Here is a 26,287-nt window from a genome sequence, read left to right as displayed (position 1 = left end):
AGAACTTAGAACTACTTAAACCTAAGTAACCTAAGGACACCACACACATCCAAGCCCGAAGCCGGATTCGAATCTGCGACAGTAGCAGTCACGCGGTTCCAGACTGAAGCGTCTAGAACCGCTCGGCCACACAGGCCGGCTCGAATGGTCAAAACTCCCACCGGCCCTTTTACAAGAGCTTGTGAATTCTGTGGCAAATAGATGGGCAACTGTGATTAAAGCCTATGGGTATTCTACGAAATACTTCATTCGTTCTTCAGATTACAAAATTATTTTGTTTTATCCTTATATACATAGACCTAAAAACTACTTTTGGGTCGTAAGAATTTTTATTTCTATTTTTATTTAGGATGACTTTGTGTAAACCAGATATAGGGTGTAACAAAAATGTACGGAAGAAGTTGCAGGATGTAGTGACGTAACAAGACTGTTACGCCACACGGTAGTAGCCAAAAGAAAGGCACGCTAGACTAATGCTGTGGCCGATAGTGCACGAACGGCAAATAGCAGACGGGCGTGAAGTCTGGAACATGAGAACTTATGAATGAATAAGAAGAAAAGTATGTAGATGCTTTTTACTTAACTTTTAATAGTCCTTAGAATACATCTCTCTTGAATACTCGTAAGCTATAGGCACTGATACAAATGGCTCCTTGTTAGTTCGTAGCCATTAACTTCTGATGGCTATTCTGTCTCTCGGCTAATGAGAGAGAAAGGCTTCGTACAACTGGGCGATAGCTAGGTTCGCGTACAACTGGGCGGTAGCTTGGTTCTCGTACAACTGGGGGCGAGTCCACTCTCGTATCACGAGACCTGCCTTGGTGGTGGCGCTAGGTCTGCGATCACAGTGGCGACACGCGGGTCCGACATGTACTACATGGACCGCGGCCGATTTAAACTACCACCTAGCAAGTGTGGTGTCTGGCGGTGACACCACACAGGATACATTTCTCACTCGTAGACGAACGAATAATGTCATATGAACATGGGTCTGGATATGCGTTTTGTTTACATTTTACATTTCACCGTCTCCAACTCATTAATCACGCGAGAACAGAACGGTAGAATCATGGAGAACATGCACTCGTGGTGACGTCTTGTCACATTGTGCACCGCCAGTGTTTTGTTTCGCATGTCCCTGTTGCTATGCGACGTATCTCGCTGCTTGTTTTACAGGTAGCGTCAACTATTCCAGCGTTCACTACGGTCGCTGCAAGCACGCGGATTACGACGCACAGTTAATGACAGACGTGGCTCTCTCAGTGGCAGTGTACACAAATGCACAGGTGACAGATGCCCGTTTGACGTATGGATTAAGCTGACACAACGGCAATCGCGCTCAGCGATTGTGGCAGGAGAGACTTCCAGGGTGAAGGTGTCCTCACAGGAAAACGTTCGAAGCTACTGATCGTCGACATAGGGAACGTGGGGCATTTAAACCCGAAACTCGCGACCGGGGGAGCCCTAGAAGGACGAGAACAATGCAATGGGAGGCAGACATGTAGCTGCAACCCTATATGTTGACCACATGACTGTCTGGCGAGTGTTACACGAGGACCGTGTGTATCCATACCAACTACAGTGTGTGCAGGCATTATCAGCAGCTGATTGTTCTACATGGATACTCCTTTGTGAATGGTTTGTTGAACAAAGTGTCAACCCTAATTTTACTTCAACGTTGCTGTTCACAGATGGTGTCGTTTCAGCAAGGTCAGATTGTAAATTTTGACAATCGTCATGTACGGGTAAACGCTAAACCTCACGCAACAGTTGAGCAAGTTGGAGAAAATGAGTAGTAACAAGGAAACAAATCGTTTCCAGACTCATGTTCATATAACATTATTTCTTGGCCTACCTGTGAGGAATGTGTCCTGCAATTTGTGCCGTACATTTTTGTTACACACTGTATAGTTTTGTGCCAAATGAATTATAATTACTTACTTTCCAACTATCCACTGGCAGTTTTTTTCTGTCACACACAGATCTTCACGCAGTTGTAACTGATGCTTTCTACAAACTATTTGTGTGCGCTACAGTAGCCGCAGTGCTTGATTTGCGAAACAAGAGGTTTCGGTACTGTGACCTCCCAGGAGATAGTTTTGAAATTTAGAATTCTTAGAACATTAATTTAACGCTTTTCTGAGCATTTTAAAAGTAGGAGTACAACATTTGTTTTGCATTGCTTCAACGGCAGCGGAAGTTCTATTGTGCCACATGTCAAAATCTGCGGTTTTGATTCTTTTCATTAGAGGTACCGATACGACATACCGGCGTGTACCGTCACAAACCAGCCACTGACAGTAGGTATTTAAGCAGTAATTCTTCATGGACTTCATTCGTAATTGTAATGAAAAGAAACCCATACGCGTAAAATAAAGTGAAATAACATCTGGGATAAGTTTGCCAGTGATTAGCAGATCGAGGATGCAGGTGCAGATATAGATGTGAAGGACCTGCTGTTGTTCTTCGGTGGTACTTATTTAAGCAGCTCCGCGCCTTCTCACCACTGGTAATGCTAGGCATATAGGAAGGTGCACACTTTTTGAATTTTGAAATCATTTACTTTATCACAAAATGCGTGTTTTTAGATCGCAGCTAGTGAATGCGATTCCAATAAAAAAGAGTATGTCTGCATTTTAATGTTATTAATCACCTCCCAAAAGGTTGCAGTCTCAGACCTACCAAAAAGTTTCTCTGTTCTGGGATGTGATACTTATTAACGGTTTTGAGTACGAGTATTATAATGTAAAGCTTATGTATTGTAAGTATTATAATGTGGCTCGCGACTCATTGCTTAAATACCAGACAACGGTTCGAAAGGCCTGGGGTGCGATCTTGGTCTGTCGAAAGATTTTCATTACTGCTTACCACTACTTTCACCACTAACAACGTTTGTACCGACTTCCTCCGTAGTTCGGAGCTCACATTAAACTGTAGGTCCCCATACAACTGAAGGAATAAATCAGTTCCATTGTCAGAGGAAGCCTAGAGCATTCTACTTCTAATAAGCCCATGTCTAATACGAGTAGAACAACGTGGTGTCCAAACTGATAGCATTGGTGACAACTTAACTTAGCAATGTGATCTTCACTATCCACTGAGAGAGGGTAACTGGGTGGAAGGCGCCATAGGAACTGTAGAGTACGTGAATGAGAGTAACGAAATGCTAGCGGGTTTGTCTAGCGTTGTGGAAGACGTAAGTGAGAGTGATCCGTCGCAAAATGTGCGTGCGTAGTCATAGCCACAGCACCACACGAGGCACGACGCACAGTACCACAAGTTCACTTGATGTTGTTTTCAAACAAAAAATATGTAATGTGTACGGTAGAGACCGAACGGTAATGTGCTCTGATGACATTCCACAGCATTTACACATTTTTGCATAAATGCATTCATATTTTTATGAGACTCCATTACTGACTCTTATCGTCTCTGTCCATAGCCCTTTTATTTAGGAACTGTTGGAAAATGGCTCTTACAATCAAACTATGTGTGATTAGTATTTATTCTTCTTTATAAACTTTACATTTTCTCCACTTTTAATCAATACCTATGCATATATTCTCTCAGCTGTTATTGTTAGTAATGCATAATACACACACACTGTGCAATCATATTAACGTGACCACCTACCAAAAGCCTGTATAACCGTCTTTTTCTTGAGACCTGCAGGAAGGGTCGATGAGGTTTCGAGAAGGTACCGACGGAGCTGTGGAGCCATGCCGACTCCAGGGTCGTGGTCAGCTGCGCTATGTCTCTCGTCTGAGGGCGATCGAGGTGGTCCCACATATTCTCGACTTGGTTTAAATTCGGAGTTTTTGGTGGCCAGGGCTGGGCGGTAGACTCATACTCCGAACCCCGCAGGTACACCGCCAGTTGTGCGACACGTCACACTGCCCTGCTTGTTCATGCCGGCGTGTCGAGGAAACACGAACTGCGTGCAGAGGTGGACATTGTCCCCATGGATAGATGGATACCTGTGATGATCCATTGTGCCTTCCAGAATAACGAGGTCACCCAGGGAATACTCCTCAGAGCACAACGCTCCCTCTACCTGCCTGGACCCTTCCGACGCTGGTTGCAGGGTGTTTTCTTCCAGACGTTTGACGACTTACAAGCCAGCGTCCATCAGCCCAATGGAACATAAGATGTGATTCATCCTAAAACGTCACTTGTCGCCATTCAGAGGGGGTAGCGATGTTGGAGTGCAATTTCAACCTTCGTCGCGATAAGGAGACCCTGTTGGTAGCCCCTTAGTTCAAAAATGGTTCAAATGGCTCTGAGCACTATGGGACTTAACATCTGAGGTCATCAGTCCCCTAGACTTAGAACTACTCAAACTTAACTAACCTAAGGAAACCACACACATCCATGCCCGAGGCAGGATTCGAACCTGCGACCGTAGCAGCAGCGCGGTTCCGGACTGAAGCGCCTAGAACCGCTCGGTCACAACGGCCGGCGCCCCTTAGTCAACGTTAGTAGTCAGTCGCTGAACAGTTGCACGTCTGCTCACCGGTACACACCTCCACACGCCGCCGTCCACCCTCGCCGTCTAGGCCTGTGCTCCACCACGGTTGCCTTGGTGCCGGTTTTGGGTAGCACCATTTTCGCACGCACCTTATACTTTAACCATGGAGACACGCGAACAGTTCAGAAACTTAGCAGTTTCGGAAAAGGTTCAGACCTTGGTCAAATTTGCATTAGGATTTTGGAACATATACTGTACTTGAACATTATGAAGTACCTCGAAGAAAGCGATTTACTGATACATAGTCAACACGGATTCAGAAAAAAAATCATTCTTGTGAAACACAACTAGCTCTTTATACGCATGAAGTAATGAGTTCTATCGACAGGGGATGTCAAATTGATTCCCCATTTTTAGATTTCCAGAAGGCTTTCGACACCGTTCCTCACAAGCGTCTTCTAACCAAACTGCGCGCCTATGGAATATTGCCTCAGTTTCGCGACCGGATTCATGGTTTCCAGTTAGTTCCTAGTAACAGACGGAAGGTCATCGAGTAAAACAGAAGTAATATCCGGCGTTCCCCAAGGAAATGTTATAGGCCCTCTATTGTTACTGATCTATATTAACGACGTAGGAGACAATGTCGGTAACCGTCTTAGATTGTATGCAGAGGATGGTGCTATTTACCGTCTTGTAAAGTCATCAGATGACTAAAACGAATTGCAAAATGATTTAGATAAGGTATCTGTATGGCGCGAAAAGTAGTAATTGACCCTGAATGAAGAAAAGTGTGAAGTTATTCACATAAGTACTAAAAGAAATGCGCTAAGTTTCGAATACGCGAATAGTCACAAAATCTGAGGGCTGTAAATTCAACTAAATACTTAGGGATTATAATTACAAAAAACCTAAATTGGAACGGTCACATAAATAATAAAAGCAAACCATAGACTGCGATTCATTGGCAGAACACTTAGAAGTTGCAACGGGTCTATTAAAGAGACTGCTTACACCACGCTTGTCCGCCCTGTTCTGGAGTATTTCTGTGCGGTGTAGGATCGTCATCAGGTGCCACTGACGGATGACATCGAAAACGTACAAAGAAGGGCGGCACGTTTTGTACTATCGCGAAATTAGGGAGACAGTGCCACAGACATGATACATGAATTGGAGTGGCAATCATTAAAAGAAAGCCGTTTTCCGTTGCGACGGGATCTTCTCATGAAATTTCAGTCACCAGTTTTCTACTCCGACTGCGAAAACATTCTGTTGGCACCCACCTACATAGAGAGAAATGATCATCACGATAAAATAAGAGAAATCAGGACTGGCACAGAAAAATTTAAGTGCTCGTTTTTCCCGAGCACCATTTGACGGTGGAACGGTAGAGAGAGAGCTTGAAGGTGGTTCGTTGAATCCTCTGCGAGGCACTTTATTGTGAATAACACAGTAATAACGTAGATGTAGATGTAGAAAGCCATAGATTATGCTTTTTGGACATCAGATAAATCGCTCCGCTTCCGCATTACGACAAAGAATGCACTCTTCTCCGCGTCCCCCTGCCACATGTCGTTTGTGAGTAGTTACTGCACACTGACGTCGAACGCAGGCGATGTTCACCCTAATGTGGCTGGACTGTGCATAGCATATGCCAATATATTTCTTTCTACTTTCACTTAAGCATTGTTGTTGTTACTATATTATTATTATTATTGTCATCATCACTTTACTATCCTGCGACCCTGCGACGCAACTTTGTAATATATTAAAATATGTAAAAACGTTAACAATTTTTAAGAAAATTACCTGTTATGAAAGCGGGGAGAATAGGTCTAAAGGAAAAAGTAAAAGAAAGAAATAAGTAAATGTGGCAGAATGGACACATTTTCTTTTCTGCGAGAAGGAGGGATATTTTTTCGAAGTCAGATTACAAAAGAAAATTACGTCTAGTGTCTTCGTTATACACTGCAACACTTCTGTACTGTAACGAGCTTATTGTTACGCCAAACGTGTCAAGGGGAGACAGAGCGTTTTATAATAAACTGAGCACGAAATATTTGACGTTGGAATTAACCAGAAGAACACGTAGAAGATATCCTTTTCCACAGATTTGAGAGTGTATATTTCCTTAATTAGTAGTTAACACTCAGAAAACTCCACACAGAGAGTTCATCAGCTTGTGTAAGCATCTTGCGTAAAAGCTTAGCAATTTCGTCAGAAGAATACTTGTCCTACTGTAAACATCATCCGGTCTGTTGAGCGCTTACAGTGGTACAAAGTGTGTAATTAGCAGTTACAAGCTCGAGATCTCTCCGAAGCGATGTGTCAACAGGAGAGTTTACACGTGAGATGGTTACAGTACTCACAGGTGATATCTCAGGCTTCACAGTTTTCTGAGCGATGTACCAACCATTAAACAAGTCACGTTTCCTTAGCTATACACATTGTAACTAAGTGGATATCTCAAAATAATTTTAAATTATTGTTCCAAATTTTATATTGTGATCTTTCTCTTTACACGATTCAGATTTGTTTCAAACTTTTGCCAGTATGGTTCCATAACCTAAAGCCAAATAAAAAATTCCCATCCACACACTCAAACGTTGCATACGTATTTGTGCACACCCGTAAATTTGGTTTAGTGACTACTGCAGCCATTACGGAGAGTGTTGTGAGGTTTGTCACTGCTAATCTGATGTCACAGAATTTTTGTTGGACCGTATGTACATCTCTTGAACGTTCCTTTTAGGGCACACTTTCTTAATGGATCGCTCAGTTAGCAAATAATGTCTTCCTGTTAGTCACAGGATTTTATAATTTCAGTATGTGGCTCGGCAATTACTCCATAATCTTTAAGTTGAAAGACTTACAAGTGATATCACACGCCAAAAGGCAGGAATGTCCATTTTCCTTGTTGCTGTGGCACAACTATAAAAGTTCCCCCCGTCTTCCTTTAAACAAAAACAAAGATTGCTTGTCCCAGGGCAGCAAATAAAATGAAACTGCTTATATTTTCTCATGCATCTAATGTTCACTATTAATCTTTGACTACGTGTGTTTCAAGGAAGTTGTATCTGATATAAGTTCTGAAAACGGAAAGCAGATGTGATGTTACACTTTAAAATGCTGTACATGTCAGCAGTATAACTATGGTTCAAATGGCTCTGAGCACTATGGGACTCAAATTCTGATGTCATTAGTCCCCTAGAACTTAGAACTAGTTAAACCTAACCAACCTAAGTACATCACACACATCCATGCCCGAGGCAGGATTCGAACCTGCGACCGTAGCGGTCTCGCGGTTCCAGACTGCAGCGCCGAGAACCGCACGGCCACTTCGGCCGGCATAACTATGGTGGCTCCACCTCACTTCCCGCTAAAAGGACCTTAAAAAGCGGAAGCGCTGATGCAGGTTGGGTACATGCCAATACTTATTGTCACTAACCATGATCCTTACATTTTTTTTTTTTTTTTTGGTCAACAGTCTACTGACTGGTTTGATGCGGCCCGCCACGAATTCCATTCCTGTGCTAACCTCTTAATCTCAGAGTAGCACTTGCAACCTACGTCCTCAATTATTTGCTTGACGTATTCCAATCTCTGTCTTCCTCTACAGTTTTGCCCTCTACAGCTCCCTCTAGTACCATGGAAGTCATTCCCTCATGTCTTAGAAGATGTCCTATCATCCTGTCCCTTCTCCTTATCATCCACATTCCAAGTTTTCAACATTCGTCTGTAGCACCACATCTCAAATGCTTCGATTCTCTTCTGTTCCGGTTTTCTCACAGTCCTTGTTTCATTACCATACAATGCTGTACTCCAGACGTTCATCCTCAGAAATTTCTTCATCAAATTATGGCCGGTATTTGATATTAGTAGACTTCTCTTGTCCAGAAATGCCTTTTTTGCCATAGCGAGTCTGCTTTTGATGTCCTCCTTGCTCCGTCCGTCATTGGTTATTTTACTGCCTAGGTAGCAGAACTCCTTAACTTCATTGACTTCGTGACCATCAATCCTGATGTTAAGTTTCTCGTTGTTCTCATTTCTACTACTTCTCATTACCTTCGTCTTTCTCCGATTTACTCTCAAACCATACTGTGTACTCATTAGACTGTTCATTCCGTTCAGCAGATCATTTAATTCTTCTTCACTTTCACTCAGGATAGCAATGTCATCAGCGAATCGTATCATTGATATCCTTTCACCTTGTATTTTAATTCCACTCCTGAACCTTTCTTTTATTTCCATCATTGCTTCCTCGATGTACAGATTGAAGAGTAGGGGCGAAAGGCTACAGCCTTGTCTTACACCCTTCTTAATACGAGCACTTCGTTCTTGATCGTCCATTCTTATTATTCCCTCTTGGATGTTGTACATATTGTATATGACCCGTCTCTCCCTGTAGCTTACCCCTACTTTTTTCAGAATCTCGAACAGCTTGCACCATTTTATATCGTCGAACGCTTTTTCCAGGTCGACAAATCCTATGAAGGTGTCTTGATTTTTCTTTAGCCTTGCTTCCATTATTAGCCGTAACGTCAGAATTGCCTATCTCGTCCCTTTACTTTTGGTAAAGCCAAACTGATCGTCACCTATCGCATTCTCAATTTTCTTTTCCATTCTTGTGTATATTATTCTTGTAAGCTGCTTCGATGCATGAGTTGTTAAGCTGATTGTGCGATAATTCTCGCACTTGTCAGCTCTTGCCGTCTTCGGAATTGTGTGGATAATGCTTTTCCGAAAGTCAGATGGTATATCGCCAGACTCATATATTCTACACACCAACGTGAATAGTCTTTGTGTTGCCACTTCCCCCAATGATTTTAGAAATTCTGATGGAATGTTATCTATCCCTTCTGCCTCATTTGACCGTAAGTCCTCCAAAGCTCTTTTAAATTCCGATTCAAATACTGGATCCCCTATCTCTTCTAAATCGACTCCTGTTTCTTCTTCTATCACATCAGACAAATCTTCACCCTCATAAAGGCTTTCAATGTATTCTTTCCACCTATCTGCTCTCTCCTCTGCATTTAACAGTGGAATTCCCGTTGCACTCTTAATGTTACCACCGTTGCTTTTAATGTCACCAAAGGTTGTTTTGACTTTCCTGTATGCTGAGTCTGTCCTTCCGACAATCATATCTTTTTCCATGTCTTCACATTTTTCCTACAGCCATTTCGTCTTAGCTTCCCTGCACTTCCTATTTATTAAATTCCTCAGCGACTTGTATTTCTGTATTCCTGATTTTCCCGTAACATGTTTGTACTTCCTCCATTCATCAATCAACTGAAGTATTTCTTCTGTTACCCATGGTTTCTTCGCAGCTACCTTCTTTGTACCTATGTTTTCCATCCCAACTTCTGTGATGGCCCTCTTTAGAGATGTCCATTCCTCTTCAACTGTACTGCCTACTGCGGTATTCCTTATTGCTGTATCTATAGCATTAGAGAACTTCAAATGTATCTCGTCATTCCTTAGTACTTCCGTATCCCACTTCTTCCTTACGTATGGCATCATAATCTCGTGACGGGTGCCGCCTCTTCAAATCAGATCATCAGGGCCCGCCAATTCGCGTTCGTACCCCTCCCCTCTTCCACCCCTCCCCTCTTTTCATACAGCCGATTACAAATTATTAGTTTAGTAAACATAAAAATGAAACAGCAAATCACAATTTAACCCCAAAGGCGCCATGTAGGTTATAACGTATTAGTTTATTAAACATAAAAATGAAACAGCCAGTCACAATTTAACCCCAAAGGTGCCATGTTGGTCGTCTTCTAGAGAATCTGAATTTTTCACGCCACGTTTAAACTATTTATCAAAAAGAATCAAAGGTTTTTGTAGATTAAGCAAAACTTGTCGACGTCCATGATAGGATCTGAGTTTCATAACTCGATTAGTGTACAAGAGACCCTCGAATATCATATTTCCACATCTAAAGTGTTCAATAAAGCACAACTATTGCCAGTACTACAACATTTCAGCGTCAAAAATTACATAAGCCACACTCAAATTACGTAAAATAGTGTCATCTTCAGAAACAAATATTGCTAATTATACAGTATTTCCATGTGGAAAGTGTTGTGTCGGTAGCTGTGCCGACACCGTGAAGTTAATTGCTGAAAAGGAATGCTAGACTAACGCTGTAGCCGATAGTGCACGCACGGCATAAAGCAGACGGGCGTGAAGTCTGGAACATGAGAACTTATAAATGAATAAGAAGAAAAGTATGTAGATGCTTATTACTTATCTTTTATTGAGGCCTTGGAATACATCTCTCTTGAATACTCGTAAGCTATAGGCACTGATACAAATGGCGCCTTGCTAGTTCGTTGCCATTAACTTAGCTGATGGCTATTCTGTCTCTCGGCTAATGAGAGAGAAAGGCTTCATACAACTGGGCGGTAGCTAGGTTCTCGTACAACTGGGCGGTAGCTAGGTTCGCGTACAACTGGGCGATAGCTAGGTTCGCGTACAACTGGGGCGAGTGCTCTCTCGTATCACGAGACCTGCCTTGGTGGTGGCGCTAGGTCTGCGATTACACAGTGGCGACACGCGGGTCCGACATGTACTAAATGGACCGCGGCCGATTTAAGCTACCACCTAGCAAGTGTGGTGTCTGGCGGTGACACCACAGAAAGATACACAAATTTCTCTCTTTTCTCCCTCCCCCCCCCCCCCCCCCCACAAACACTCCGCACACATAGTGGTTCTTCAAAAGGTGGGCGTGAAGTAGCCCTTCCCACGTATCCCTCCCTTGGTATTGTGCGAATTAAGTGCCCCTGTGAAATTTCTTACTCTAAATTTTTACGAATCACATGTGGCTTAAAAGTAACATCGGAAATAGGTAGTTGAGATTCCGTTCGACATTCCATTGTGCCAAACCGCTGTATGTTATAGAAAAAGTTGTATACAGATTGCCCCATACTTAACCAAAAATTGTGACACATTTCCCCACGTTGCAACTAAATTGTAACAAATTGCCTGAACGTATAACAAACTGAACCATATTATAGCAAAAACCATACTATAGCAAAAATACTACTGCAGTATTGTAAGAAATTGCCTCATGCTACAGAAAAGTTGTAACCATACGTACTCACCTTAGGGCAAATGACGATATATGGGGTTTTCTGCATCATATGTCATAACTTAGGGAATTTTTTTGTGACATTGACATTGTTTTATAATTTTTTGTATAACACGGGTCACGGTGGTCATCCTGTAAGCTGACCATCAGTGCCACGTTGAGTAACACCTTGGGTGATGGTGTCCACCTTGTAAACTTATCATCATCACACGTGTGAGTAATGGTAAACGCTTTCTAAACTGACCATCATTGCCCACTGGGGTGACAGACGTCATCTTGTAAACATAACACCACTGTCCTCCTCCCGCCTCTCCTGGGTAATGGTGGTCACCTTGTAAATTGTTCGGCATTGCCACAAAGATAAAAATGAACACCTTGTAAATTGATCATCATTGCTGAATGTGGCAATGGCGGTCACCTTGTAAATTTACATCATCGCCCCACAGTTAAGGGTAGTCACACTGTCAACAGACCCTCTTTGCCAAAATATGATAGAATTACGTGTAAATTGGTGACACATTGCAGGATAACTTGTTGCAATTTAATGCATACAGTTTTAGCTGGGTTTTACCACTTTAAGCCACTTTTTGACAAAGAATCCTACCATCATTTCCCCGATTTGTTCTGACATCAGGATGTATCAGTAAATTTGTTACAGTTTCTGGTAATATGGCAGTGTGTGGGGTGTAGTGTCATGTGGTCTACACTGACCAATGGCAAACTAAAGGTAACGCCATAACGGTGGTCACTATATTTCTTGGGTGGCTTTAGAATGTGGTTGGAAAACATAGCAACCTTTCCGTTGCTCGAGGTTTCCCAATGGATTAATTGTCAGTATGGGTCTGGGACGAGACGTCGGATGTCGTCGTGGAAATACCACAGTATTTCGTTGGTGCAACTGACCGACATCTTTACTTTTTTACTACAAGGTAAAGCTAATATCCTATTATGGGGCGTCGCTATAATGTTTAGCTGACTTTGATATTGGTTTTAGCCGAACTAGACAACTTTTTGATAGATATTAGCCGTCGTAATAACATTGTATTCTGTGATATGTGCACTTTATACTGTGAATTAGATCAGCTGTTGTGTCCGTTTGTGTTTGTAGAAACTTATGGGAACAGTTTTTATGTAGTTTTGTTTCGTTACCGTGTGGTCAAAGATAGAATTAAGGTCTTCGACTGGTCTATAATTTATTTCAGGTGTACCATTAAGAGAGCTGCGTGTGTTTTGATAAGTAATACAATGTAGATCTGAAAATATTGAATTCGAGGGTCTACTGTGCTTGCAAAGTGTAGCAGAAATATCGAAATTTGCTCTTCAGCATATTCTGTTTAAACTCTACATCTTATCAGTAGTGCCATTATGCAAACCATGGGTATTTTTTTAAATCTAATACGACAATTAAGTTACGACAGTAGTGTCATGTGTGGTTCTGTGTTCAAAGCCTTACATGTTGGGAGAAATTAATCCATTTTAGTGCGAAGCTTGTATTTTTGTTTGAGATCAGAGACCTGTAATTCCGCTTGTGTTATGATAAGGAACCTGTGTGGATGTTTTGTACCCAAAAAGTTAGGTCTTGTGATAAACAGTTTTGTTTTGGTGCAATGCATGTATTTTCAAGGTACTGTACTTTCATTTCTGTCTTGTTTCACCACTGTCCTTGTCCATGTGTCTCGTTAAAACGCTTTCTTCTTTCCGAAAACTGTGCTTGATCAATTCGTACGACTGCGGTCATATTGTGTGTTTTTATATCTCGTACTTTGGAAAACTATGATTAGATATTTGGTATTATTAAATTAGTAGCCGGTTATGAAAATACATTCTCTGTTATCAGAATGAGATTTTCACTCTGCAGCGGAGAGTGCGCTGATATGAAACTTCCTGGCAGATTAAAACTGTGTGCCCGACCGAGTCTCGAACTCGGGACCTTTGAAAGGTAGGAGACGAGATACTGACAGAAGTAAAGCTGTGAGTACCGGGCGTGAGTCGTGCTTCGGTAGCTCAGATGGTAGAGCACTTGCCCGCGAAAGGCAAAGGTCCCGAGTTCGAGTCTCGGTCGGGCACACAGTTTTAATCTGCCAGGAAGTTTCATTCTCTGTTATGTTATCATCTTCCCCGCCCCCCCCCCCCCCTCCCTTAAAATGTTTCTCGTTCGATTTTGTTATTGTTCATACTCTCATTGAGGCCTAGGATCACATTAATTGCATTCTTCCAGTAGCTGGCAGTAATCCACTGTTTATTTGTTGATGTCTTTGCCTGCTTAGCATTGCGTTTTAGCCAGTATGTGGATTGTGCAGTTATAACCCAGGTTTGTTTCGTTTTGGTATATTACCTCATTTAGGCACTGTGTGTGTGTGTGTGTGTGTGTGTGTGTGTGTGTGTGTGTGTGTTTGTATGATGAATAGCGCCAATTTACGGTATTCTGGTGAACTTCAGTATTTTTCGATGGGAAAATACCGTAGAATTAACAATATTCGTGTTTTATAGAACAATTTAAATGTGAATGTAAAACCTAACCATCTGTTGTACGTAATACTATGTCTCGTACAGAGACAAAATTATGCTCCTTAACTTATAAATTGGATTGTTGGTGTCAAGTTACACCATTTACGTAACTTTTTTCCTGCATACTTTTGAGCATTGCGAGAAAGATTTAGATTCCTTTTATCATGGCTACAGTGTGGCGGCTCTTGTGTTACAATGTGATTGGCTACTTCGTTTCAATGGATGCTAAAATACTACACTGAGATCGGCTGCTGGAGGAGAGGGGCAGGTTTGAGGAGAAGAGGGAAAGGTGGTGATGATGTCAAGAAAAGGAGGCATTGCTCGTCATGTGCTGTTATTGATGTCGCAGAGTGCATTCTGAGATCTAGCGTTTACCTGTAACTAGCGCACACTACCACTTGCTGTTTTAGGTATTTAAGTACTAAGTGAATTGGATCCACCATAGCTTTACTAAGAATGTTTTGATTTTCTTTTTTTATCTTCACAGCTATTCGTTGTCACAAGTTTGTAATTCTGTGGCTAACTTAGGTCCTTAGTTTTAATGCAGGACGCAACATTACCGGTAGGCCACACTGCAGCAGGAAACCATTAGTGTGTGCAGCCAGAATTATTATGCAAAAGAAACTTCCAATCAGAGGATGTGGTAACAAGCACAATAACTATAGAACAAATATCACTTTTGTAACTAGCGTCGGAATTGTAATATTTTCAAAGTTTCACTGTTTACCGAACAACTGTCGCATATTTATATATATTTTGTTTGTACCAGGATCAGAAGAGAGATTTCTGTTCACGATACAGTACTGTCTGTGGCCTTTACCTTTATGAATCACGCTTGTACAAAACATCAGGAAACTTTGTCCTAAATTTTTCACATTGGCTACAGGGATGAGTAGCAATATTTCCAGTGTGCTTCTAGCGCTACTTGTGATGTGGTGATTTTTGATCTTTCGTTACATAGGAGAAGCCGCAAAAATGTATTAGTTTTGTCACGAATCATCTGTTGTTTAGTATGTAGGTGTGTGTGTATTGTGTATTGTGTGTCTGTATTGAAACGGGGACCTATAAACGACGGAGAGGCCTCGTCCTGCCTTAGCCCGCTGTGGTCCACAACCCCACAACGGGCCACAGCAGTCCATCCACCCCACCGCCGCCCCACACCGAACTCAGGGTTATTGTGGGTTTCGGCCCCCAGTGGACCCCACCCTGGGAATGTCTCATACCAGACGAGTGTAGCCCCAATTGTTTGCGTGATAGAGTAATTATGGTGTAGGCGTACGTGAAGACAGTGGTTGCACATCAATCGCCGACATAATATAACTGTGGCGGAATAAGGGGAAGCAACCCGCATTCATCGAGGCAGATGGAAAACCGCCTTAATACCATCCACAGGCTCGCCGTCACATCGGACTTCGACACTAATCCGCAGGGCGGATTCGAACCGGGGACCGGAACGCCTTCCCGCTCGGGAAGCAGCACGTTAGACAGTGCGGCTAGCCGGGTGGGCTGTATGTAGGTGTATGACTGATGCAACGGAAGTGACTTCATATGGAGCTTAGGTAATGCCACTCTCGTACTTCTGCCGCGATAGAACGTTTACACCACTTCAGATTATTTCAGATCTTATACTGGAGGGAATGAAAACTGTCTATAAGATACAGAAATGTGAGTACTTTACATTACATTGGAAAGCATGAATATTTACACACTGCTGTAGTTAGAGATTTAGTCTACTTCTTCAATAAAATACTCGCCAGGACATTATGGTCTGAGAGGTCGAGTTTCTGATTTCATCACAACAGTATTTTCGTGAGAAAAGATGTATTCTGTACGTTTCAAAAGAAGCTTAATTGCTGTAAGCGTTAATGGCGAAATGAGCATCTGACACATACACGGACTGAAATCCAATCGTTTAAGTAGGCAGTGCCAGTGATCCAATTTCTTTTTCTTCATTGAAATCACTTCCTACGCATCACTCTTGTTATCGCTTAATGAGAATCCAAAACGAGGAGACAGTGCATAAACTGGAGAGTGCACTTCTGTTGCGCTATGTTATTTTACTATTTTTCATAAGAATGGTGTTTTCTCGTTGCAATGAAATATTTAATTGGCAATTAGAGAACAATCAGATCTAAAGCGGCACAGAGGTCGTCGCAATGAAATTATAACAAGAAAAAATTACTGCAGGAGAAATTTGCCTCGCTGTTTCTAACAAACTGGACTCAAATTTTTTTAATAGTGCCCTTACGGGACATGGTGCCAGCCATGTGAGTGTCAGAGTAAACTAATGATGTCACAGAATCCAGCACAAAATGAAAGAAAGGTGACTATCTTCGCGAGACGTCATGATATTAAAAGATACTCCAATCTGCTTGGCAAGTGATAAGAAATGGATTCATAATTTTATGCACTGCTGGCGATATCGGTATCGGTGAAATTATCACTTGGGATGAATTAACTAATGCGTTTTATGAGGGCCGTTGTAACGAAAAACTATTACGAAAATTTACATCATAACTATTCATAAAATGAATCTTTCTGCGAGTAAGTTAAGGACGATACTTCCAGAACAGCTTTCGCTTTAGCATTAAGTAAATTCACCGTCCCACGAAACTCTAATGTATTCTGGACACAATAAGAAAAAAATATAATTAACCGAATTTTACGTCGGTGCTTGAGGGTATACGACGTCAGCATCACGTAGGAAACGCTGCCCTGAGGTGTGCAAAGATCAGAACATGGTTTCCTGGTTGATACATAAGGACAAATCAGTACCACTTCCTCATGTTACTGGCTGACTATATACAGATAATATTCCCGGAACAAGAAACACTCAATTTTTTCTCTCCTCTCTACTTGAAACATTTTGAAAATTCAATGACAGACGTTGAGATTCACGAAAGTGCAGTAAATCATTCTGTTGTTGTGGTCTTCAGTCTGAAGAATAGTTTGAAGCATTTCTCCACCTTAGTTGATCCTGCGCAATCCTCTTCATCTTTCCATTGCTACTGCAACCTAAATTCATTTGAACCCCATTAGTGTAGTGACCCTTTGGTTTCCTTTCACATGTTTTATTCCCACAGTTACGTCCTTCATCAAATTAACGATGCAGTGATGTGTCACAATATGTACTGTCAAGCCATGTTTGCTTGCGAACTTACGCCAAATATTTCAATTCGTCCAAATTTGGTTCAGTAGCTCCTCATTAGTTAACCTATCAATCCATGCAATCTTCACTATTCTCGTGATGCACCATATACCAAAAGATTCTGTTTCCTTGTTGTCGGAAATTGTCATTTTCCACATTTCAAATCCGTAGAAGATCTTACAACAGACAAATACCTGTCTAAAGTTTAGACTTATATTCGATGTTAACAAATTTCTCTTTTCCATTTTCTTGCTACTGTCAGTGTGCATTTTATATCCTTCCTACTTCGTTCATCATTGTTTATTTTTGCAGTACAATCAATAAAATTCATCTATTACATTCAGCGTCTCACTGCCTTATTTAACTATCTCAACTTCACATAATTTACTTTTTATACAATCAGTTCCCCTTTTTTTATTGTGTTGCTGTTCATCTTACCCCATCTCTTCGGAAAACTATCCATACCGTGAGAGGCAACATCGCAGGTTCACGTCCCTATGCGATACATCGCTTCAACCTTCCAGAATATTTAATTTCTATTGATATTTTCCTACTTATGCATTATCCTTTTACGCAAACATTTTCCTTTTATTTTTTTGCTAAAGCCTGTTATCAATGAATATATTTCTCGATCCAGAACAGTAGTTGCAGTTACGAAACCTACTGCTACTTGTCTCTTTTTACTATTCAAATGCTGTTTATCTTAAAATATGTTCTCCACTATATCTAAAGAAACGCCATTTATGTGACACATTTCGATACTTCCAGACTCACTCAGCAAAAGCTGTACGGCACTTCCCGTTGATGTGGTATCATACAATCTGGCAAGAAGCACGGATTCACAGTAAAAGTAAAGGAGAAAAAATACGAAAGTTGTTAATTTATAATTAACACTTCTTTCATTTGTTGTCCATCGGTCTGTCTATCTGGTAAGATTCCTTTTTCTCAGGAATGGGTTGAGGTGACAAGTTGAAATTTATATCAAATACTACGCTCCACAGTCACTTGGTGGTGTAAATAATTTTTACTTGTAAATCAATGCAATCAAAAGGCAAAATCATATAGGTCACGTATTTTTATGCAAACTCACTTAAAACATACATATATGAGCATTCCTATATACGAGTACATTTCGGACATGGTGAGCTAGCTCAAAAGAGCGTGCCAGAAAACCGAGAAGTCGCAGGATCGAATCTTGGTTGATTTCTGTCTTTATTTTAAACTAGCTTCCACCTCTCAACAATGTGAGGAGCCTCCAGGAACAACGTGCGGTTCGGATTCCGCGCTAAACTGCAGGTCCCCCAGGTTAGGGACCCACAAATCGCCGAAATGGCGTACAATAGAAAGACGTGCACCAAACCATTTAGTCACAAGAAATTATTATTACAGTAGTTGTATACATAATTAAGTTTGCACAAAAACCTCATAGGATGAGTCCTACTAGGTCTTGTCCGGTTTTCTGTGTGTATGAGCGCTAATTCATATTATTGGTGTTGCTTGGTTTCAGAGCAATTGACGACTAGTTTAGCAGTGCCAGCGAGCTGTAACATTGACGGAAACTAACCAATGGACGTATTAACACAATTCCATTTCTTTATCCACAAGTTTGCTTGGGTGTCCATCGTCTTTACCCTCCGCACCCACCTTTCTATTGCTCACTCGAAAACCGTCAACATTTGAAGTGTTAACGTAGTTTTCACTTACGTAAATTGTTACTTGCAACACCATCGTTTTCATTTAAGGCACATGGCGACATTTACATCTGAGTACGGAGTTCATTTGACGTCTCTGAATTCCAGGGCTTTCACACTCCTGTTCGTCATTTTAAACTTCCGTCCGATCGTTTCTTTCACATGTGCTAAGCGTGGAAATCCGTCAGCTGTTATTATACTTTCATCATAAATCTTTACTACTTTCTTTCCAGCGTACTAATTGTACGCTGTTTTGGTCTTACAAAAAAATGTCTCTGAGCACTATGGAACTTAGAACTACTTGAACCTAACTATTCTAAGGACATCACACACATCTTTACCCGTGGCAGGATTCGAACCTCCGACCGTAGCGGTCGCGCGGTTCCAGACTGTAGTGCCTAGAACCGCTCGTCTACCTTGGCCGGCTTTGGTCTTACGGTGCGATGGGTAGCCATAAATATTCTACTATCATCTCACAAGTAAAGTGAAGCAATTACTTAATTTTCCACGTGGATGTCTGTAATTTTGTTACACACTGAAATGGCCGCGCCACACTACCGGAGTACGCCTAGAGAGCTCATAAATGAAGCAGGATACGTTTAGCAATTTAATTCTATCATCGCCGCAACAACCCATGACGAGTTCATCGAACTTGTCGCAACGATTCGCTATTTAAATGACACAATGGTTTGATGGTTCATACGTGTCCAGAGCGGTCAGACTATCTGGGCGATGAGGAACAAGATGGAAGATCATGTCTTTGTGGAGAACCGGGAATCGCTAGTAAACTTCGGGGCCTGGTGCTCGACTACCAGTGTACCACGATAGAGGAAATTGGGAAAATCAGTCATATGTCAGTTTTCAACATCTTGCACGACATTTTTAACGCGACAAATGTCGCTGCGCAATTAGTTCCATGCTCGCTCACACTAATTCAAGAACTGGCTAACAGAGACAGCAGCATAAGCATAACAGCTGGGTCAGGTGAATCCAGGTGACTGCTTAAGCCACCAAATCTGCGTGGAGGAGTGCTGGACGTATGATTACCAGCGGAAAAACGCTCCATTCGGGGCACAAAAATGACAAAAACGACCCTGTTTCAAAGACAGTGAAAAACGTGGTGTCATTGCCTCATTTTACCTTCCTCATCAACTTCAAATATTTTCCCAAAATTTGTGGCGTGTGAACCTTCCTTTTTTTGTTTTTTTTTTTTTAAAAAAAACAAAAAACATGCAACTCACCTCGCACTCCCGCAAGCTCCGCTAACTGTATCTCGCTCGCACCTACTGGTCCGTCACTTTGAGTCGCTCTACTCCCACTTGCCCATTCTCACTCACTCATTCAGTTCAACTTATTATCTCTTTCTCTCTCTATCAATCACTGTCTCCTGTCTCACAGCCACAGTCCCAGTCCCAGTCGTCCTGTCCTACAACCACTGTCTCCTTTCACTCTCACTGTCTCCCTATTTCTCCCTCTTAATGCTACTGCCAGTGCGTCCCTCTCTTTCTCTCACGCTATTATTCTTTCTTTCGCCTTTTCTATACTACAAACAGTGTCTACCGTCTTCCTGTCTGTATTACTTTTCGTCTTTCTCCCACTGTCACTGTCTCCTTCTCCCTCAACATAAAATCCCACGAATATGCTTGCATGCCAAAACTTTTGGAAAACCTGTTTAATGCGTCGATAAGGTCGAATGAGGTGGCCGCAACCACATTTTTCAATCAGTGTCTTTTAAACAGGTGCATATTACCTGTTTTGGTGTCTCGATAGGTGCATTTTTCTGCTATGTCTTATTTTTCCTGCCGCAGGACAGCATGTAGCTCACATGACAACAGCTTTATGGATCACTAAAATTCTGATAGTTTATTTATATGACATCGAAATACGGCAAAACTAGTTTTAGTCCTCAACCGGGTTTCACATGCACAATAATTTTTACTGTGCTTCAGTACCCCAAAATGGTGCTGCCAGAACCTTCCTGATGATTAAGTGTCTACTTATAGCATATTTCTCAGTGCTACGTCACTTTATGAACCGTATTTTCACCCCACACCGGATATTATGGCTCTGAGCACTATGGGACTTAACTGCTGAGGTCATCAGTCCCCTAGAATTTAGAACTACTTAAACCTAACTAACCTAAGGACATCACACACATCCCTGCCCGAGGCATGGTTCCAACCTACGACCTTAGCGGTTTCGCGTCCGAGACTGTCGCGCCTATAACCACTCGGTCACTCCGGCCGTCTCCGGATATTATGTGTGTATTTTGTGTGCACAAGTAGGTTAACTTTGAGCCTCTGTATCTTGATAACGGATAAAGATATCAGGATAACTTCCGCGTTTGCTACAGGTAGGGATCTTAGGAATGTATCGAAAAATTACAGCTATTTGCTGTGCATAAGAGTCCTGGAATCCGTGATTTGGTGTAGACACGAAATAATGGGAAGGGAAACATCTTTTGGTATATTCTAAGGAGCCACCAACGAACTAATGGTGTCTCTATAAGTCCATTAAGACCCACCGTAGGTAACATCAAATGCAGAAAAGATCAACGGGTTTGCTCCATTCCCTTAGGCAGGAGGAAGTGTGTAACGTTCATTCTTTGACTCTGTAATGTAGGATGCTGACCCCAAGACGAGCATTCTGTTGGGTGTGTAAGTGGTCCCTAGGTCAAGAGCTATCCAAAACACTTGACCCTAACTTCCTCTGAGAATAGAACGTTAAGTATGAACCCCGAAAGAGTCCCGGTGTCACGCACAGTGTTTTAGAACATATTAGGTAGCGGATCCTGTCGCATGCGTGCCAATAATCTCGAGCTAAAGGACAAAGCAAGCAATGTGAGTGAGTGCATTCAGCACCACCGAAACAAACCAAAACTCGTCCCCCGTCGTACAAGGCAGTAGTGAGTGTCTTTGAGACTATCATGCTTTGGTACTAACAGATATTAATCCTAAGGAAGAAAATAGTCACATGATCTACATCTACATAACACTCCACAAGCCACCTTATGGGTATGGCGGAGGGTACTTGTCATTTCCCCTCCTATTCCACTCGCAAATAGAGCAACGTAAAAACGATTGAGCCCTAATTTCTCGTATCTTATATTCGTTGTTCTTACGCGCAGTGTATTTTCTCGGCAGTAGAATCGTTCGACAGTCAGCTTCAAATGCCGTTCTCTAAATTTTCTCAATTAGCGTTTCTCGAAAAGAAAGTCGCCTTCCCTACAGGGATTCTCGTTTGAGTTCCTGAAGCATCTACATAACACTTAAGTGTTGTTCGAACGTACCCGCAACAAATCCAGCAGGGCGGCTCTGAACTGCTTCGATGTCTTTCTTCAATCAGACCTGGTACGGATCACATGCACTCGAGCAGTATCCAAGACTAGGTCGCACCAGCGTCCTATCTGCGGTCTCCTAAAATTCTCCCAATAAACCTAAGTCGACCATTCGCCTTCCCTATCACATATCTCACAGGCTCCTTCCACCACATACCGCTTTGCAACGCCCAGCTATTTAAACGAGTTGACTGTGTCAAGCAGGACACTAGTAACGCTGTATCCACACATTACCGGTTTGATCTTTCTACTCATCTGCATTAACTTACAATTTTCCACATTTAGGGCTAGCTACCATTCATCACACAAACTGAGAATTTTGTCTAAGTCGTCTCGTATCTTCCTACAGTCTCTTAACCTTATCGTACACTACGGCATCATAGAAAACAGCAGCATATTACTGCACACCCTATGCGCCAATTCATTTATGGCCTCACTACCAAAATCTCGTGGTGAGGGGAACTGTTATGGCCAAGTGTTGTCGGATGAAGCGTTCTAAGAGGATGTTTAGCTGCATGACGAAGCTCCAGGTCACCTCATATGGGACACAGTCAAATGTGCTGCTTCTTTGGGTTGTGAAATTGTCTCAGCCGCATATTCTCCTAAGAATACTCCCATGGACTCCTACCTCGTTACTCGGGTGAAGAAGCCACTTCGTGGCACAAATTTCCGGAACGATGGCAAGATGATGTTCGAGATACAGCCTTTGCAAAATAGCCATAGGCAGACTTCCACAACCGGTATCCTTGTCAGTTTATCCAACGCAGGGAAAAATTTATCGCATAGGAAAGTCAAGATGTAAGGGATGACTAGCAACATTGTCTCAGCCTGAGTTACTCCGTGTACTGCATATAACGCTAAAGAAGCAGCCTTTCTGATATACGGAGTTGTCAAAATGAAACTGGTCTGGAAAATATTACCGAGTGAGATAGTGGAGTAGTCAACACTGGTGTCGCATTCAGGAGGATGAATCCACATTTAGGAGTTTCCTCAAATCGCTTGAGCCAAACACTGGAATGGTTCCTTTGTGAGGGCACGGCAGAGTTCCTTCCCCGTCCTTTCCCAATTGCAGCATTTGCTCCTTCTCTAATGATCTCGTTGTCGAGGGACCTTAAATTCTAACCCTCTTTCCTTCTCTTCTTCGTAAATATTTCCATGCACCTACAAACAGGCAGCCCAACTTACATCTTCCCCCGAAACGCAAATGATGTAGGTTGGCTTATCTATCTACAGACGCATGACTTATCTTCCAGAGTGGTTTTATTTTCCCCACTGAAATGTGTCCTGTGTATCTACGCATGGGTGCACCCAAACACACAGACACACACACACACACACACACACACACACACACACACACAGCCGATTTTTACAGCAAGAGGAACATGTCGTCATGAACATAAAATGAGAATGTAACTGGTGGCTTGGCATTGTCAGGAATGTACACTTTAGTGAGCATTTTGACACTACCGTAGGTAATTCAACGTGTGAGCCACGTGATACACGGCGACGTATGAGATGGTAAGCCATGCGTGGGGTGTGGTCGCTCATGGCAGCATACCGGCAATGCTTCAGAATTGCTAAATGTCCACGGGAACTGCATATACATCCTAATATCCTTCTGCCCCCTCTTTCTGTCCATCACCTCCTACGCACTCTCATATTCCAGCTCTTCCTCCCCCTTTGTATCTCCACCTTCTCCTCCTCCTCTTCCGCCCTCTCTTTGTTCATCTCCGCCTTCCCGCTCTCTGTGTCCAGTTCCTCCCTCCTCCACTCTTTAACTTTGAAGCTTGCTTATAGTTATTGCGAAACGAAAGTTTGGGTTGGAAATCAAGTCGCTTGAAATACACCGGTAAGTCGTCTGGAATCATCGCTATAAGAGCTACGATACACGTTTGTCCAACTACTGGATCTCTGAAACAAACTCATTCTAGAAACATCCCCCAGGCTGTGGCTAAGCCATGTCTCCACAATATCCTTTCTTCCAGGAGTGCTAGTTCTGCAAGGTTCGCAGGAGAGCTTCTGTGAAATTTGGAAGGTAGGAGACGAGGTACTGGCGGAATTTAAAGCTGTGAGGATGGGGCATGAGTCGTGCTTGGGTAGCTCAGTCGGTAGAGCATTTGCCCGCGAAAGGCAAAGGTCCCGAGTTCGAGTCTCGGTCCGGCACACAGTTTTAATCTGCCAGGAAGTTTCAACTCAATAGGAGTTCAAATAAGATATGAATAGAAACACTGTCAGACGGAATCATACAACACCGTCGCTTCGGGGCGGTATATGTGCGCAGTTACAAGCGGTGAGTCCAGACACTGCGCGAGACTGCAGCCGGACTTGGCTCTGGCGTCCGTGGCGGGGCGTGCGCTCCTGGCTAGTCCGGGCGGGCGCGCAGGAGTACACAGGCCGCCGGTGAGCCCGCGTTGCCGCGATGTGGCGCGGCTGGCCCGTAATCGGTAGGCTGGTATTTTCCGTCCGCGCGCCGGCTGGCGTTACTGCGGTTGCCGCTGGGTGGTCGCGACTGGCCTGTTGAGCGGCAGTGGTGCCGCCGTCTTTCGGGCGTAAGATGAACGCCGTCCGATCCCAGGCTGCGAAACGCTGCGCGTCACGGTGCGGCCGTTGATTATACTCCAGTTACCACACTGGATTTGGATTGCATTCTAGATGAGGACGGTTCAAATAACGTCCAGCCATCCCGATTTCGGCTTTCCTTGATTTTCTGTACTACTTCAAGCAAATACCTGGATGGATCCCGTTAAAGAGGACTGCCGATTTATTTCCCCATCCTTGAAACACAAAGCGGTCTCGTAAATTGACGTAAGGCGGTGTGCTGACCACATGCCCCTCGATATCCGCATCCAGTGACGTCTGTGGGCTGAGGATGACATGGCGGCCAGGTAGTACCGTTGGGTCTTCGTGGCCTGTTTCGCCGGAGTCTTCTCCTTCTCTTTTATCTCTCTTTTTTTTAAACATAACGAGCTTGTGCTCTGTCTGTAGTTAGCTCGATATCGATGGGACGTGAAACCCTAATCATACACTGCTGGCCACCGTAAATGCAACATCCTGAAGGAAGCAGCCGAATCAAGTGAAATTTACACCACGGGTTTGCAGCGATGAGATATGCAACTGATTAGAATTTCAGCGCAGACGCACATCACGCGCGCCTGTGGCGCCACCTCATAGCGCCATTTAAGGCTTGGCGATTTCGACGAGTGTACGTTCGGCATGTGTGTTTACCTTGTGGTTGTTTCACAAGACGATCAGTTATGCCTCGTAGACAACAGCGAACATCGTTTGATCAAGTATCCGAGTTCGACAGAGGAAGGATAGTGGCTTACCAAGATTGAGGATTATCATACAGAGAAATCGCTAGTCGTGTTGGACGAAACCAAACAACTGTAATGCGGATATGTGACCGTTGGATGCAGGAGGGTACGACGGACCGACGTGGTCGATCGCATTCACCTCGGTGCACCACTTGTAAGGGGTCCGCAGGCCCTTACTACTAGGTTTGCACTCACACAGGTCGACAGGGCAAATATCGATTAGTGTGTCGGGTCGCGAGAGCGAGAGTTGAGTCAGTCAGTGCGTGTTGTAGGTTCCCGCGAGGCGGGCAGAGCTGAGCACAAGCCAGCAATTGATAGAAATTACCGACAAAGGGAGTGGCCATCGCCGCGGTTCAACCCCTTTGTGCTAGGAATATACGGGAAAGTGAAAAGTATAATTAACAGAGTGATTCAGTGATATTTATGTGCCGTTATTGAAATTACGAGTCTACCGCGCCGGCATCATTTGGATTGCAGTGTTGGATTGCAGTGATTAAAATTTGCGTGTGACGATATTGAATAGCGAGGAAGCCTGTGCTTAGATTAGCCGTTATTAACAGTGTATTGACGAAGGCAGTGGCTGTCTCCTTATCTTTGTGGTTTTTGATAAGAATATAGGTTTTGTTTAGTGAAGCTGTGTTTGTTGTTCTTCTTGCCACCAAACAGTACATTATTACAGTATTTGCGAAGGACAAAATGGAATGTAACAACTCCGTAGCAGTCCAATC

The 26,287-nt window shown here is 42.9% G+C and overlaps 1 non-coding gene across 1 annotated transcript; it reads left to right on the top strand.

The window, feature by feature from the left end:
* Positions 1-24,334: 24,334 nt before the first annotated feature.
* Trnas-cga lies at positions 24,335-24,409 on the top strand. The gene has a single exon. It is a non-coding gene; the product is annotated as a tRNA-Ser (tRNA).
* The last annotated feature ends 1,878 nt before the right edge of the window (positions 24,410-26,287 follow it).

This window comes from Schistocerca piceifrons, chromosome 3, assembly GCF_021461385.2.
Source record: "Schistocerca piceifrons isolate TAMUIC-IGC-003096 chromosome 3, iqSchPice1.1, whole genome shotgun sequence".
NCBI classification, from domain to species: domain Eukaryota; kingdom Metazoa; phylum Arthropoda; class Insecta; order Orthoptera; family Acrididae; genus Schistocerca; species Schistocerca piceifrons.
Note: the sequence above shows the minus strand (reverse complement) of the source record. Positions and strands in the feature narration are given on the sequence as shown.